We start from the raw sequence: 17,481 nt of genomic DNA on the forward strand, positions 1-17,481 counted from the left end.
GGAATGCTATCATTGTTGTCAAGAGTCATCCGAAATCGTGACACTTGTTTAGGACACGTGTCACGAATCTAGATGTTTCTTGACTACAATGATAGCATTCCCAAAATTTACCCAAAATTCATCTCAGGTCATTGGTTTATCTTTTACTTAACACATGCAACATCATCGAGTCGAGATTAAGTAATAATTTTTTTAAAGACTAAACATAATAATTATTAATATTAACCAAGTCTTGACACTTAATTGAGCTTTGCAATGTCCAAACACGTGTCACGATTCCGAATGAATCTAGACACATGGGAAAACATTCTCCAAATTGGTTTGAAATTCATCTCGAGCTGTCGATCTTTCTTTTAGTCAACATCGAGAGTCGAGAGTCAGACATAACTATAACTTATAAGAAATAATCTTTGACTAAATGTGTCCTGATTTTGGATAGAAATAGAATTTAACTTTAATCTTTTAAAATTTGGCCTGAAATAGAGTCGTGGTCCTTGATCTATCGTTCATTGAACGGTCCAAATCAAATCGTGAATCATTAAAGCTTTTGCATAACTAATATTAATTATTTAAATTATGATTACCCTATCGTGAACATAGAGTCCAATCTTCCAACATATTTTTACTATATATTGTAATTAATTGAACTATTTGTACATATAAAAACATTCAAGCATTGATAAAAAATATACCAATACTTGAACACATGAAAACTTATAAATGTTATAGAAAAAATAAATATATGAATTCATTAATGAATGAAATAAATAACTTCTTGTCTCAAATAAAAATTAAAATACCATAGCTATTTCATATATGTGTGTCACTCAAAATATAATATGCTCAATTAAATAAACATTGATATCTTAGTGTACAAATACTACGCTTATGTGTACATCTATTGAGGTAGCAATGTATATGCATAGAGTAAATCATATCAATAATATGTCTCATAAATATAAAAGGTGAATACTAATAAATACTTTATATTTTCTTATGAAATGTGTGAGATTGTCAAGAACTTTTAGTGTTCAACTAATGGTTCCTTTGTGTTGGTTATAGGTTGTATTTTATATAATAATGTATTATTTTTATAAAAACGAATAATTTTTTTTGTTGAAGTACTTGTCATTTTGTGTTATATATAAAAGTTATATAAAACAAATATTTGTGGTTAATAATAATTATTTAGTCCATTTAAGTTACATATATGTTACATTTCATATAGTTATACAATACTCTATTAACTACAAATAATAATTTCAAATTTAATTATTAGATATTTTAAGATTAAACTTTGGCTTCCACAAAATTTTGGATTCACCAGCATTTTAGGCTCTCTTTTTTTGGCATTTTTTTTTTGGGAGGGGTTTCTCAAAGTTATCCTTGGGGAAGAGAAATGTATTGATTCAAAGGAATGACCTAGAATGATAGAAGGGGCCATGTGATAAACAAGCTAGCATGATGGAAACTTATATGGGTCGTTTGACAGTCAAGCTTGGTGGACTAGATGAAATAGCTCAACTTAACTGACACACTTGAAGCTTTGACACTTCGAGTGGCTTCTATGGGGCCCTTAGACATTTCCCTTTGTGTTTGTGTTCCATCACAATTCTCTAAATCTAAATAGTTCCACTAACAATTGCGGCTACACTTTAATTTGAATTTAGTTTTTGAATAGTCCCACCCAATCCTCTGCCTGTACATTGGTTAGTGAGGTGCTTGATTAAAGATAATCCCTTCCCTTTCGATTTTTATTTTACCAACATTTGGATTGTGAGAGCTTAGTTCATTTCCACTTCCACTATTTCTAATTTGGCATTGTTGAAGACTACACATGCTCTTTGTGTTGCATTTGTTTTGAGGTTTAAAAGGCTTACCACACATTCCATTATTTCTTACAAAATTTGCAATCACTTGTTCCTTGGATGATTGTCTTCATTCGTTGTTTGCATTCAGAGATAACACATAGAAAACAAAGACTATCTATCTATCTGTGAGGTTAAAATGGACCCAAATAGAAAGTAGAAACAATCTATCTGTCACACAATAATCATTTTTACAATGTCATTCTAGGAGCATTTATGGAGTAACAATGATGTTCCCTTGCATATATCTGTTTCAGCTAGAGTATTCTATTTAAAAATCAGCAAGCTAAAATTTGTTAGTTAAACATCCAATTTTTTTGTTTGATTTCCATTTTCATTTCATTTCAACTCATCTCTATATCTAAAATGAGTTAATTAGTGGTTTTGGATTATTAGATTTAAAACCAATTTTGTTATTCCTAATCTAGTCTCAATCTAGCAAACATAGTTATCACTCCAAATAGTTAAGAGGATTGTACTAGAACCCTGTCAATGCTATCTAAAATCTTTAGTATTGATTATTTTTTTGATAAAAGAGGAGATCATAAGGTTAATATTTTCTAGATATTAATGTCCATCTAAAAAAAATTGATAAATGAAAATATAAAGTAAATATCTTTGGAAAAAATAGATTATTTTAAGATATTTTAATGTCTATCTAAAAAAATTTAGAATTTGCATGTTGAGATCTTTTTAAAGATCAAATGTAAACAGAAAAATTCCTACGATTTAGGTCAGCATTCATAAGACCAAATATAATGTACATACGTATTCATTTTGATACAAATTTATGTTGACAAACGTATGGAATAATGCATTGGTATTAGCTATGATCATAATGTATAAGATATACTTCACACAACACACTTGGAATTTACTATTAGGTTTTTATAACAGGTGGTGATATATAGTGTGGAGTGACATTGTGGACTAAATAATATTGTATGCTATTACATTATCTTAAATATTTTCTCTTTTTTACATATATTAGATATTAAGACACATTGACACAAATTTCATGTGTTGTGTGAAGTATATCTTATACATTATGATCATAACTAATACAAATGCATTATTCCATAAGTTTGCCAACATAAATATGTATCAAAATGATTGCATATGTACATTATATTTGGCCTTATGAATGTTGACCTAAATTGTAGGAATTTTTTGTTTTAATTTGATCTTAAAAAAGATCTAAACATGCAAATTCTATAAACTTTTAGATAGACATCAAAATATCTTAAAATAATCTATTTTTTCCAAAGATATTTACTTTATATTTTCATTTATCAAAAAATTTTAGATGGAAATTAATATCCAAAAAAAATTAACCTTGTGATCTCCTTCTTTATCAAAAAAATAATCAATATTAAATATTTTAGGTAGTTGTTAAGTATCAGAATTTGCACCCATTACTAAACTGAAAAAGTTCAGCGATCTTGACTTAACATGGGAATCACTTTACTATGTAGGACATGCAAATAAAGTGAAACCTTCGGGTTCTAGGTTGGCTCCTATTCAATATTTCAATGAAATCTCTATGAACTTAATTTAAACTTACAGGGAAAAGGAGAGAAATTACTGAAAGTAAACCTAAAACCTATAGCCTAAATTAAGAAAAAGGTGATACACCAATAGCGATGATGGAAATTCAGATACACTTGATAGAGAGGATTACACAACTATTTGAAGTGCATGCAAAACACATCTTCCTGTAAAGATTTGCATAAATAATTTATAATAAGGTTTTAAGAATGAATAGGTAAAAGGAGGAACATAGACACCTCTCTTTAACCAATTTCACTTTAAAAGACACAAATTATAACCTGCAAATAAACTCACTCTCCTACAATTAGGTGTTGGAATGAGACAAAATGACAAGGAATAATGAAATTTCACAAGTTATTCTATCAAATCACTCAGATACACACACAGAAAAGCAGGAAGAAAGAAGGCTTAACAGTTAACACAAAATAGCATAATCACACTTGATGTCACTTGTATTGTATCTCCAAAAATGAATTACAAATTTTGCAAATACAATGTAGGACTCAGAAAAGTAGTCACAAAACCTCTATGCATAAAATTAGAACTCCCAAAAAATAAGTTGCAAAACTCATTAAGTACAAACCCAACACTTGGGTTGAATACAGAAGGAAAGCCTAAAAATCAGGGCTCAGAAACTTCCAAAAATGAAGTCTCATAACTCCTAAGACTCTACTAACCCATAAAGGACCCAATGACTCACTTCAAACTCCTCTAAAAATGCTCTAACAATCAACAAATATCTTTCAACTATCATGGCAAAGCCAAATTCGATCCAAAAAGCCTATATTCCCTCCAGGAAAACTCCTAATGTTTTCAAATTGACCTTTTCTCAGAAAGAACATGACATATGCATAACTGACTCATTTCCTTTTTGAATTAAAAACAGAAAAATATTAAATGATTCATAAACATATCATTTGAATATTTTTCTTTACAATAATATTACACACTTATGCAAAAGGAAAAGACTAAGTCAAGATTTTAATATCGACCTAAGGCAAAAGGATAAACTTCCCCCCCACATGACAAATATAAAACCTTCAAAAAGGATTAATATCCCATGAAATGCTCGCGGACTTCAAAAATTATAAAAAAGAACTTGGGGCAGGAGATATTAGTTGAATACCTTAATTCTTTTTCATTTTGCATTTTCATATTGAGAAGAAACTGGAAAGTTTGATGAAGGGAGAACGAGGGTTTTTGATTTTCGTGGCCACCATTATCGAGCTTGCTAGTCTTCAATAAAGGGAAGTATCAAAATTTTGAAGCCAACATTCTTGCATTTGCTAGAACTAGAGATAAAGCTCAAATTTTTCTCATTTTTTTAAAGTAAAAGTTGTGAACATACAAACTTTTCCTTCTTGTTGGGCACGTTTTATTGCAATCGCCATTGTTTCCTCTGTTTGCTTGTTGGATGTAATCATTTTACTTCTATTACTATGCAAGCTTTTGGATCTTAAAAGGTTTTTGAGTTGCAAAAACTTTACTAACATCTTCTTCTTTTTTCTCCTGTTAGAGCCAACATGATGAGAAGTTAGTTGTTTGGATCTATTGTTCGAATTTTCTCAGTATATGCTTCATTTTTTATTAATGCTCCAACAATCCCTCAAGAAGAGATTCAAACTCCTCCCCAAGGTGTTCTCATGTCAAGGCCAAAAACTTAGCAAACCACATTTGGTGAAGAATGTTATTCACAGTAGTAGCATACTGTGTGAAAACCTTAGCTATTACAAGTCCTTGTTCTGCTTCAATTTTGTATGCTTGAACGCAATTGTGTTGGATAAGAACAAGCAAGCTGAATAGGGTATTTTTTTTCAGAGATAGACTGATAAAATAATGCCTAGGTGTTTTGTTTATCTTGCGTCTTGCAAGTGACTCGTAATGCTTACTACAACATCTCTTAAATTTTGCTTTTGCTTATTCTGAAAATTGAATGGGACCTGTGACTTCTAGCATTCATATTTGTCTCTCCAACATGTCGATGTACTTCTCCTGCTATGCAAATTTTACGTGTTGTATCCATCTTGCTAAATTTACCAGAAGATAAGAGTGTGTGTCAATCTTTGCTTGCAATTCTTCCGCTGCTTTGTGAACTTCACCTAACATATCTTTACTCTTCAATTTAATCATGTTATCGAGGTTATGGCCTAGTTCACATAAAACATTTGCACCTTCAACACTCACTTGTTGTAGTTCATTCTTGAAAACATGATGAAGTTCACCAAAGGCCTATATCTTTGAGAGTATACAACCATGCAACCTTCAAGGGAATTTGTAACACCCAATAAGTTCTTCACTATCAGTTTGTGTAGATCTTCTCCTACCCAAATTGGGTGCATACAACCATTATCATAAGGTATCATCTTCGAGTGTAGTTTAGCAAAAGTGGCAAATGAACCTGTAGTAAATATGCTCATGATAAATATTATTGGCTCCCATTTTTAGTCAAATCCTTCAAGACTCACTATGATGCCTTATTGTTGCTTGTGACATTAACATACTTGTTCTTGATTCAAAAACCTTTGTGCAACATCGCTATTTTTTATTTATTGCTTACTAATTTTCAAACTCTCTAAGTTTATTTTAATATTCCTTGATAACAGCTTCTTGGGAAAATTTATAGCCTTGTTACTTAACAGTGACTTGTCACTCTTCTCTCTGTTGAAAAGCATTTTATCAGGATCCTTCCCATTGCTTTCATCTTGAAAAAATAGTTATTAACATTTATTGCATTCAATGTTATCAATACATCTTGATGCACTAAGCCCCTCCTGTAGCATATCATCTATGAGGTTCAAGCATAGGCTCGTGACACTCATAAACTATTTTTCTGTGATCTGCATTTAGTGTGCTTGTTTTTTATTATAACGAAAGGTTTCATATCAAAATTAACTTTTGTCATTTGAGCACTTCAAATATTGTTTTTGATATATAGTCAGAATGAGAAAAATATTGCATATGTGGGTAAATAGTTGCAGATAATCAGTCATTGCTTAGATCTTAAAAGATCTAACCCTACTTTTTCCCATGCAGGAGAACGAAGACTCGAAGCTTTTTGATCGAGAGCTGGACCAGGAGCATCATCAAAGAACACTTAACCAGTCAAACGCTAAAAAGGCAATGACTGATTACCTCTAACTCTATCTTCCTGTGTTGTGTTTTTCTTATTTTCAATATGCATGAAAGATAGTAGTTAGACTCACAGCTTGTGTGAGATATTTCATTTCTAGCACTTTTCCATTCATTTCATACTTTGTAAAAATGAAAATTGTACATATCAGTGGATGATTTATACAATAAACATCATATCTCCTTTTGCTCATGATTTTATATATGATTGCAAAATGATGAAATGTGAATAGAAAATGAATGTTTTCTTCTACAATTCTTTTATGATGTTACTTAAAGTAAAATTTTCAGCATGTGTAAAATTTTAGTAACAATAGCATTGATAGGGTTCTAGTACAATCCTCTTAACTATTTGGAGTGATAACTATGTCTGCTACATTGAGACAAGATTTGGAATTAAAAAAATTGTTTTAAATATAATAATAGAAAACTACTAATTAACTCATTTTTTATCTATAGATGAGCTGAAATGAAATTATAATGGAAATCAAACAAAAATATTGGATGTTTAACAAACAATTTTTAGCTTTATGATTTTTTAAATAGAATACTATGGCTGAAATAGATCTACGCAAGGGAGCGTCATTGTTACTCCATAAATGCTCCTAGAATGACATTGTAAAAATGATTATTGCGTGACAAATAGATTGTCTTTGCTTTCTATTTGGGTCCATTTTAACCTCACTAACAGATAGATAGTCTTTGTTTTCTATGTGCTATCTTTGAATGCAAACAATGAATGAAGACACTCAGCCAAGGAACGGACGCTTGTAGATTTTGTTTAAGAAATCATGGAATGTGTCATAAGCCTTGTAAACCTCAAAACAAATGCAACACAAGGAGGGTTTGCAGTCTTCAACAATGCCAAATCAGAAATGGTGGAAGTGGAAATGAACTAAGCTGTCATCACAATCCAAATGTTGGTAAATTAAAAATTGAAAGGGAAGGCATTATCTTTATTCAAGCACCTCACAAACCCATGTATGGGTAGAGGATTGGGTGGGACTATTCAAAAATTGAATTCAAATTAAGGTGTAGGTGCAATTGTTAGTGGAATTGTTTAGATTTAGAGAGCTATAACATAACATAAAACACAAATGGAAACATCTGGAGGCCCCACTCGAAGCGTCAAAAGTTTGAGTGTTTCAGTTAAATTGAGCGAGATGAAACTAGTTGTACATTGTGTCTTTCCAAGCAATAGGGTAGAGATCAGAGATTTGAACCATACAATCATACACACTTTTTTAGAAACAAATAATATCCTAGAAATATCCATCATGTTGGCCTTGCAAATGCATAGCTCTCCCGACTTGCATATTCATACTCTCTTCCACTATTTAATACGATGAATGGAATTTATCAGTGCAAAGGATGACAAAAATTACTGGTAAGATCATCATATCTTGAAAATATTAACTTGAAACCACACTTTGGTGTGCAATGGATACATCGAAGAAATGTTGAAGATCACTAATGGAAAAATATATAAATAGGAGACAGGTAGATAGAGAACAATGTCATTAGTCTTTGTGAATAAGGATGACTACCTCTTTCTAATTGTACATATCTATAACTCTATTTTTCTCTAGTTGTGTCTACCTCTCTCTGTCTCTTTCTAACACTCTTTACCTATCTCTATCTCTTTCTAACACTCTCTATTAGTCTTTATTTCTAACTATTTATGTCATTCCCTCCCTCCTCTCTCATTTACACCATCTCTACTACTTTGTATATGTATCTCAATTTCTTTTTGAACCTCCCTTTCGCTCCTCTTTATATTTCCTTTTATCCATATCTTTGTCTACATCTATCTTACTATATTTATATCTCTTTGTATAGAGTTCTTATCTTTTATTTTAGAGATATTGATGTGATCCAATAGAAATACTAATATCAGATATTTGGTGAGAAAGGAGGTAACAATTACTCAAATGGGTATTTTTTTTCAAAGGATGTTCTTAATTAATTGTTATTATGATTTAAATCAATTTTTTCTGACCTTGATCAATTATCATTCCCATGTTTTTTTGTATTTGTGTGTGTTTTGGTGAGGATTCTTAGGTATTTAAGTAGAGCGAGGGTAAATCATCTTGCAGATTGAAAATGATAGGGGTTTCATCAGAGTCGTATCTATCTTTGTCTTTATTCAATGGTAGTACCAAGGAGATCTTTTGCCTATGTTTGAACACTTGCTTGGGTTCAGGTTACCTGGAACGAAGTTCCTATTATGGGAAGAAGTAAATTTTGATAGTGAGAGATAGTTATTGGCCAAGATCCCATCTTTTAGCTATGATCCTTTGTCTAACAACAATGATTTGATGAAAGTGTTTTATATTGATTTGTTAATAATCAGTGTTTTATATTGATTTGTTGATGACTTAATAATGTCAATTCTAATGAAAATGTCTATTATTTCTAATGCATGTTTTTAACTGAGCTATGACTTGAATAGTCAAGTGTCAAATTGTCTTGAACATTTTTAAATTTCTTTAACCTATCTTTACAATTAAATAAAGATTTGTGGAAGGGGATATAAATTTTGAAATTCGAAATGGGTTAAAAGAAAGTGTAATACTATTAATATAAGAAAGAAGTATTTAGTATTTTTTTTTTTGGAAAAAAGTAGTAGTTGTAAAATTAAGATGATAGAGATATAATAAGATACAAAGAGAGGGGACTAAAGGAAGTTTTTCAATTACAAAGACTAGTAAATAATTGAGCTTCCACTTATGGCACCCAATCCAAATTTAAAAAAAAACTTCATTGTAGATAGTGATATAAATTAGACTGGGAAACTACAAAACAAAGTCAGTTGAAAATTTATTCTCCAAGTAGGATGCAAATACCAACACCATTTTCCATTACTTATAGTCATCATTTAACTGGTTTTCACTCTCAAGAAATAAAACTTAACAATTATTTCACTTTGTTGCTCATATAACATATCTTTGATTCATTTAATCAAATATTTGGCAATACATTTAGAATGCTTATTAGCCACACATCTGGAAAAAAATTATTTTTGAACCTTTATGTTTTAGCGGTCATTCATACCTTCTAGGATGCATGCAAAGAGTTGACATTCTTTGCTTGTGAGGAAAGTTTGCAATCATAGTATCTATGGTGCAAAATGCTTTAGAAGAGTTTTTCAAAACATCAATGCCTTATTCTGTGAAATTCATTAAAGTTCCCTTTGTGGGATTGTAAAGAAAATTTGATCCCAGTTGCTGTCTTCAGTATCATTGTTATTCATTGATTTCCAAGTATCAATGGTAGTGTATGTCATGTGCTTAGACTGGTGAAAAGGTAAAAATCCATCTACACTAGAAAATGCTTCAATGGTAGTCATTGCATCCGAACGATTTTCCACCGTCAGATCTAAAATTTAGGTCAGGCTCCTTTTCAAATAAGGGAATGCCTTCGGTGTAAAGATATATAAAGTTGTATTGGAGGTGACTTTTATCTCATTTAATCGTGGTGAAATGCTAGATTGATTGATTCGATATCTTGGTTCATTATTTTATTGAGCAACTTAAGTGGTGTGCGCTTGAAAAGGAGTGTCCTAATTCGGCTTTCTAAGAAGAAATCATTTCCTTGATTTAAATTGAAATGTGGGTCTTTTCTTTTCATGAAGTGACCCTTCAAGTCTTAAGTTTGATAATGTTACAAATTTTCTAGTTTTAGTTGGTTAGTTTAATAACATTACAAATTTTCTAGTTTTAGTAGGAAAGTATGTTAATAAGATATATACATCTTGTACATTAAAATATTTGGGGTTTCTATAATATTTTATAGATTAAATTTTATTAATAAGTATTAGTTGGTGTCATTCAAGTGGTCGTGAGCTAGCAAAGAGTAATTTTGAAGTGTTACGTTTAATACTAATAAAATTTAAAATTAGGTATTAAAATAAATAAAAGTGATTAGTGAAACTTTGGGTTGAGGAACTTTAATCCTAAATACTTAGGTCATTTATGCAAAACCCTAAAGTTGTAAATTAGGCTATTTAATATATTTTGGAGGGTATTGTCATAAGGTAATAACAAACTTTATTATAACAGGCGGGTGGGCCCATGCCCCCCACCCTATAGGGTTGGGTGGGACTATAGTTCTGGAGGCCCTAACCCCACCAATAGCAGAACTACAAGAGGCAATAGGATTATAAGCTTGCTTCCACCGTAGCCATATAATTTTAGGGCCCTATTGACCATGCCATAAAACTTGTAGGGATAAGTAGGACAAACTGTAGAATAGTTTAATAGTTGGGTCTCATGAAGAGAATAACTTAATTATTTAATACCAACTAAATTCATTTAATCAAATAGGAGTGTATAGTTACCTAACATTAGTAAATGTGCATTTAACCTTAATAAAGGGGAGTCGACTTTGCAAAACCTTACAAACATAGCTATAGTGGTGTAGCATGTCTAAAATACTTGACATTTTACATTTAATGGGTTTTAAGTAAATAAACACGTTAAGATAGAACTATATGCTTAATGTTAGGGTCAATCATGCAAAGGTCACAAGTGTTATATCTAACATAGCCATATATTTAATTAGATGGTGGTATGATGAACAATATCTTCAAGGGAAAATTATTTATTAATATTAGGTGATTTATTTTAGGCTCAAATAATAATATAATAAACTTGTGAAGTAAAAGGGAGCACTTAATCATATCGCTCAAGTTGTAATGTGAAAGGGAAAAATAATTCGTTGGAGTAATTATAAAACTTAAGGAGTTTTTCCTTTTCATAGCAATTTAATACACTGTGGAGTTAAAATTATGTAAACTTAGAAGAGGGATTTAAATGAATTCATAGGGAACTAAGTAATAAGGAGATGATTATTAGGATTAGATAATAAATTTGATCGACAGATTGGAGATTTTGGAAGGAACAATTCAAAGTCAACCAACCCTAGCCACTATGAAACTTATTTTGGCTAGAAGTTTAAATAATTAGTAAACCTAAATAGTAATTCAATGAAGAGGATTCTAGGATAAAGTTCTTTAACTTGAATGAAATATTTAGGCAAATGTGTAGGGGATAATTCAATGAATAAACCTTTTTAGAAGGAGGAAACTTATTACCCATAACAAGGTTGTTAGTTTGTGGGTGCTATTATTAATGTTGTTAATATTATTATTGTCAATTATCAATATATATATATATATATATATATATATATATATATATATATATATAACTTCTAGAGGATGCATAATATATTTAAAGGGAGTTTTGTAATTCATGTATTACAGAGTTCTGTTTGAACATGATACTAATTCAAATTTATTTACAAACTAATAATGAGAATAAGTAAACTTGATTCTCTAATTGACCTTGCAAAAAAAATTCTAACACATATTATCTATTAATTCTACATTAAACCCTAGTGCATTATTAACCCAACCCTAGGAAGTTTTATTGAAAAACTCACTTAGATCCAAAGCTTAGGAAACCTTGGTAAATTATTATAAATTTGGGGTTGAATCTACCCAAACATAAGTATTAAACTATAATTTTATGCTACCTAAGTGGGTATGTCTTAGGAGGGAGGTTGACTAGGCAACACTTGTCATGATTTCCCTCAGTTTGTAAACCCAGATTTGACTTATACTTTTCTTTTGCAATGCATAGACAAAAAAAGGGACCTGTGTGATTCAAGTATTAGCATTAAAGTGGTATTGTTACACGAGACAATATGAACAATGACATTAAAATAACTTGATAAGAAGATTTGTTAGAATGCTTTAGAGAAACTGAGAAGGGGTGAATTAGTTATCCTTAGGTCCAAATGTACCAATTCAACTTTTAATCACTTCAAATACTTCAGATATCATTAAGTAGCTTGGTCCCTATAGAAAATAAATAGTAACATAAAACTTGCACTCCAATTACCTAATAGTAACAAACTTGCAAAATGTAAAACATTAATAGTAAAACATCTCAAATAACATTCACACAAGTATGACACTAGGATTTAACATGGAAACCCAATTTGGGAAAAACCACCAGTAACATGCTAGTTCACTCTTCTGAAGTGACCTCTGTGAGGTGCCAACCCTATTAAAAGTTATAATACACATTGTTGAATGTGACCATGTCAAGAGATTTAGTCACCCTATTAGAAGTGGCTCGGTTAGAGGGGTTTAGAACATCCATTAGAATGTCACCTTGATTAAAGGATTTAAAAATGACTATTAGGTCAAACTTGATTAAAATATTTGAATATTGATACAATGGTTAGAAAGTAACAACAAGTTGATCTAAATATATTAAACTCGCATTGTAAATACAAATCACAATTTGGTACAATAGTCAATTCATTGACTAGCCTTCATTATCATTTCCATCACTGGTTCGCTTGGAAACCCTTCAAGCAATCACTCTTCACCTCAACACTTCACTATTCAGCCTTTTGCCTGAGTTTTCCAATCAACAGAATCAACAACTCCTCCAACCCTATTAGGTTAGCCCTTATGCCTCCTTAAATAGGTAGCTTGATCTTTTTCTTCTTAAATAGCACCGTTGATCTTAGGTTTAGGTCATTTTCATCAAATCCTTCCATCATTCTGTTTCCCTTCTCTCTCTAGATACTTCTTAAAACTTCTCTTTGAATCCATGCCTAGAAATGTCAAACACAGTTTCTCTTGCATTAAATGTTCTAGCTCATCAATCCTTATCTTCAACATGTTTTACATATTCCAAGAATTCAATTATGTTGGCTGGAAATCAAGATTTCCTCACAAATTGTCAAATGCTAACACTTGGTCATTATTGTCTTCTGACACTTAGTCATCACTGAATTACTCGATCAATACTAATTGTTCTGTTCGAAACACTTTATGATACATGGTCAATATTGATTCTTGGTGGACACTATATTCTACTCGGCTTATACAGTCACTCGGTCAACACTAGCATCACTTAACATATACTTCTAGTTCCTTGATCTTCTGCTCTTTTTCACAGTCAAGCCTACATTTGTTCTTCCTTTGATCATTCCTTCTATGCTTCAATACAATTGTCTTCTCCACTTAGGTTATGATCACACAATCACATTATCTTGTTCAGTTCTAACTAATCAAGTACCCATTGTAGTTTCACATAACTCAACCTTTCCTTTAGGTCCTTTTGTTATCTCTTCTTCTCAAATCCTCTTCATCAATCATTTTGATATGGCATTCTACTCAGATAGCGACTGTCTCACCAGCAAGGTTTGACATCAATGACAACATAATAATTTTTCCAATTGTAGTTCCAACAATCTCCCTCTTTAGCATTGATGAAAACACCTCTTGTTACCATACAATCCAAAACATGTAATTGCTTCAAGCAGCTCCCTCTGTGTTCAGTATCAGTTCTTCATCAATATCCTTAGTTTCATTCTAATTCACATCTCAGTGTCCAACAATATCTCCCTTTTTAGTTTCATTCTGATCCTCATTCATGCAACTCTGATATGCAACACATAGACTCCCTCTATCATATCATATCATGAAATTAATCAACTCCCTCTTTGTTATACAACTCCTTGATTTATGGAAACACCTTTCACTGATTAGTCTCTCTTAATGCATTCTCCATCTTTGTAACATCTCTCATATGGTAATTTCATGACATCTCCCTCTTGATGGTAATTACATAATGTCTCCCTCTTTGACAACAATGCCAACGACACCTCATCTTTCTCATACATCTTCAGTGCCGTGTAGATATTTTCATGTCAGTATTCTAAATTTAGTTCTTCATCTATCATCTTTTCTTATGACAAATACATCTTGTCCTTCTCTCTTCACCACTTTAGGCAGATCCTAAAGTATGATTTTCTGCATCAACTCATAAGATATTATGATCAATACATTTGATGCAGAGCTCCATCTTAGCTTAAGTAGCCTCAACTAGGGGAATCACCCCTAATTTACCTCTTAGATACTCATGTGCATCATTAGGTAAAGCCTTAGTGAAAATATCAGTTATTTTCTCCTTAGTGTTCACATACTCCAATCTCACTTCTTTGTCTTGAACTAGTTCCCTCAAATAATGATACTTGATAGAAATATGCTTGGTCTTTGTGTGCATCACATGGTTATTTGATATATTTATAGCACTTGTGTTATCACAATAGATAACTACTATATCAATAATCTCTTCACTCATCTCTTTCAACAATTGCTTGATCCACACAATGTTAAAACAATTCACTACTATTACTACATATTTACCTTCTGTTGTTGATTGTGAGATGTAGTTTTGCTTCTTTCTTGTCCATGAAACCAATCTCTTTCCTATAAAGAAAGCTTCACCATTTATACTCTTTATGTCATTAACATTACCAGCCCAATTGACATCTATATATATACATTCAATTCAAACTTGTCATTTTTCTTGTAATACAGTCCATAATCCTTTGTTCCTTTCAGATATCTTAGTATTCTTTTCATTGTCATCATATGATTGTCCTTAGGATTTGCATAAAATCTTGTAACAATCCCAACTACTAATGGAATATTTGGTCTTCTATGAATAACATATTGTAGCTTATCAATCATTGATCTATACAAGGTCTGATTCACATCAATAGAATCATCATTCTTAGAGAGCCTATGTCTAGTAGCCATAGGTGTGCTTACTGGTCATAAGTCTTCCATCCCAAAGGTTTTCAGTATCTCCTTAATATATTTTGATTGAGTAATGTAGATACCTTTTTTCATCTGATATACTTGCAAACCAACAAAAAAATTGATTTCCCCAAACATAGACATTTCGAATTCCTTATGCATCTCATTAGCAAATGATTTGCATAAGGCATCTTGTCCTCCAAATATGATGTCATCCACAAATATTTCAGCTAATAGTATCCCTTTACTACCTTATGTTTTCAAGTATAGATTACTATTGTCATTAGTGCTTGCGAAACCAATCTTTACCAAATAGTTATGCAACCTTTCATACCATGCTCTAGGGGCTTGTTTTAGTCCATATAGTGCTTTGTGCAATTTACATACCATGTTCTTCTTGCTTTGATCAATAAATCCTTCTGGTTGTTCAATGTAAAATTTTTCTTCCAGTATTCCATTCAAAAATGTAGATTTAACATCCATTTCACATACTTTAAATTCTTTGTAAGAAGAATATGCAAGTAGAGTTCTAACTCCTTCCAATCTTGCAACTGGGGAAAATGTATCTCCATAGTCAATGCCTTCTTCTTGTGCATGTCCTTTGCATACCAATCTAACTTTGTTCCTTGTGACTTCTCCTTTCTCATTTAGCTTATTGTTGAATACCCACATAGTTCCAATAACATTATTGTCCTTTGGTCTAGGAACTACTAACCAAGTTTTGTTCTTCTCTATTTGTTCAATTTCTTCATTCATTACTTGATTCTAATATTCATTATCCAAAGAACCCTTCACTGATTTTGAATCAACCTCACAAAGTAGACAAGTGTCACTTCTTAGTCTTTTTCTTGTCATAATTTCAAATTCTTTGTCTCCAATAATTTTCTCAGGTGGATGTTGTCTTCTCACATATTTTTTTAATGTAGGCTATTTTCTTCTTTCTTCTTTAGGTTCATCTTGTAGATTTACTTCAGGTAGTACTTCATGTATCTCTGCATGTTCTTTTAGTTTCTCGATATTGGCTTCCTAAAGCTCAATAGCCTCTTCTGGTATCTTGACGTCATTTTATGGATGCTTGGCTCGTACAGTCTATTTTTCGGTAGCCTACTACTACAACTCAACATTCATAATTTTTTATTGCTCGGTAGCCTTATCCTCAGGTCTAAGTAAGGTGTAGGGCACACCTTCATTGACATATATAAATGTGTCGTAATCTTCAAATTATTTCTTGCATTCAACTTCATTCTTTTATGCATATTCATCAACTTTCACATTTGCACTTTCCACAACTTCGTTAGTGTTAGAATTCAAACACTTATAACCTTTTCTCTTAGTGGAAAATCCTAGAAACATGCCTTCATTACTTTTAGCATCAAGTTTTCTATTTCTATTGTCCTTTAGTATGTAACATGTTCTTCTAAAAACTTTAAAGTATTTCACATTAGGTGTGTACCCATACCATAACTCAATGGGTGTAAGATTTGTACCTTTCTTGACTTGTACTCAATTCAAATTATAAACTATTGTACTTACAACTTCTCTCCAGAATTAATGTGATACATTCTTCTCCATCATCATTGTTCTAGCACAATCCATGATTAATCTATTCCTTTCTTCAGCTATTCCATTTTGTGGAGGGGTTCTAGGTGCTAACATGTGTCTCTTGATTCCTCTATCATTGCAGATGTTAAATTCATTTGAGAGAAACTCTCCTCCTCTGTCAGATCTCAAGAACTACAAACTTTTACCTATTTCCTTTTCAACTCTTTCCAAATATCACCTAAACAATTGAAAAGCATCAGATTTTTCTTTTAGAAACATCACAATCATCATTCTAGAGTAGTTATCAACAAATAGAATGAAATATTTATCGTCACAAAAGCTTTGTACTCCAGTAGGTCCACAACGATCATGATGAACCAATTCCAAAATATCATTAGATGAGTAGGTCTTTCTCTTGAAACTAGACTTTGTCATTTTACCCAAGTCACATTGTTTACACATATCATTATCAAGATTCTTCAATCTTGGTAATCCTCTTACTCTTTTCATCTTGCTAATGCTTACCAAACTATCAAAGTTCACATGACATAACCTCTTATGCCATAACCATATATCATCAAATTGTGCAAATAAGCACGTCTCATTAGATAAATCTAGATAGAACAAGTTTTCTCTTGTATGTTCTCCACTTCCAATTAGTTCACCATTGGCATCAAATCAATTGGCCTTCTTGTGATGGAATTCAACTTTGTATCCTGATATGTTCAACTATGCAACACCCAAAAAATTATAGTCATGTCC

Source organism: Cupressus sempervirens, chromosome 3 (genome assembly GCF_028749045.1).
Source record: "Cupressus sempervirens isolate cs-2001-9-10 chromosome 3, ASM2874904v1, whole genome shotgun sequence".
In the NCBI taxonomy this organism is placed as follows: Eukaryota; Viridiplantae; Streptophyta; class Pinopsida; order Cupressales; family Cupressaceae; genus Cupressus; species Cupressus sempervirens.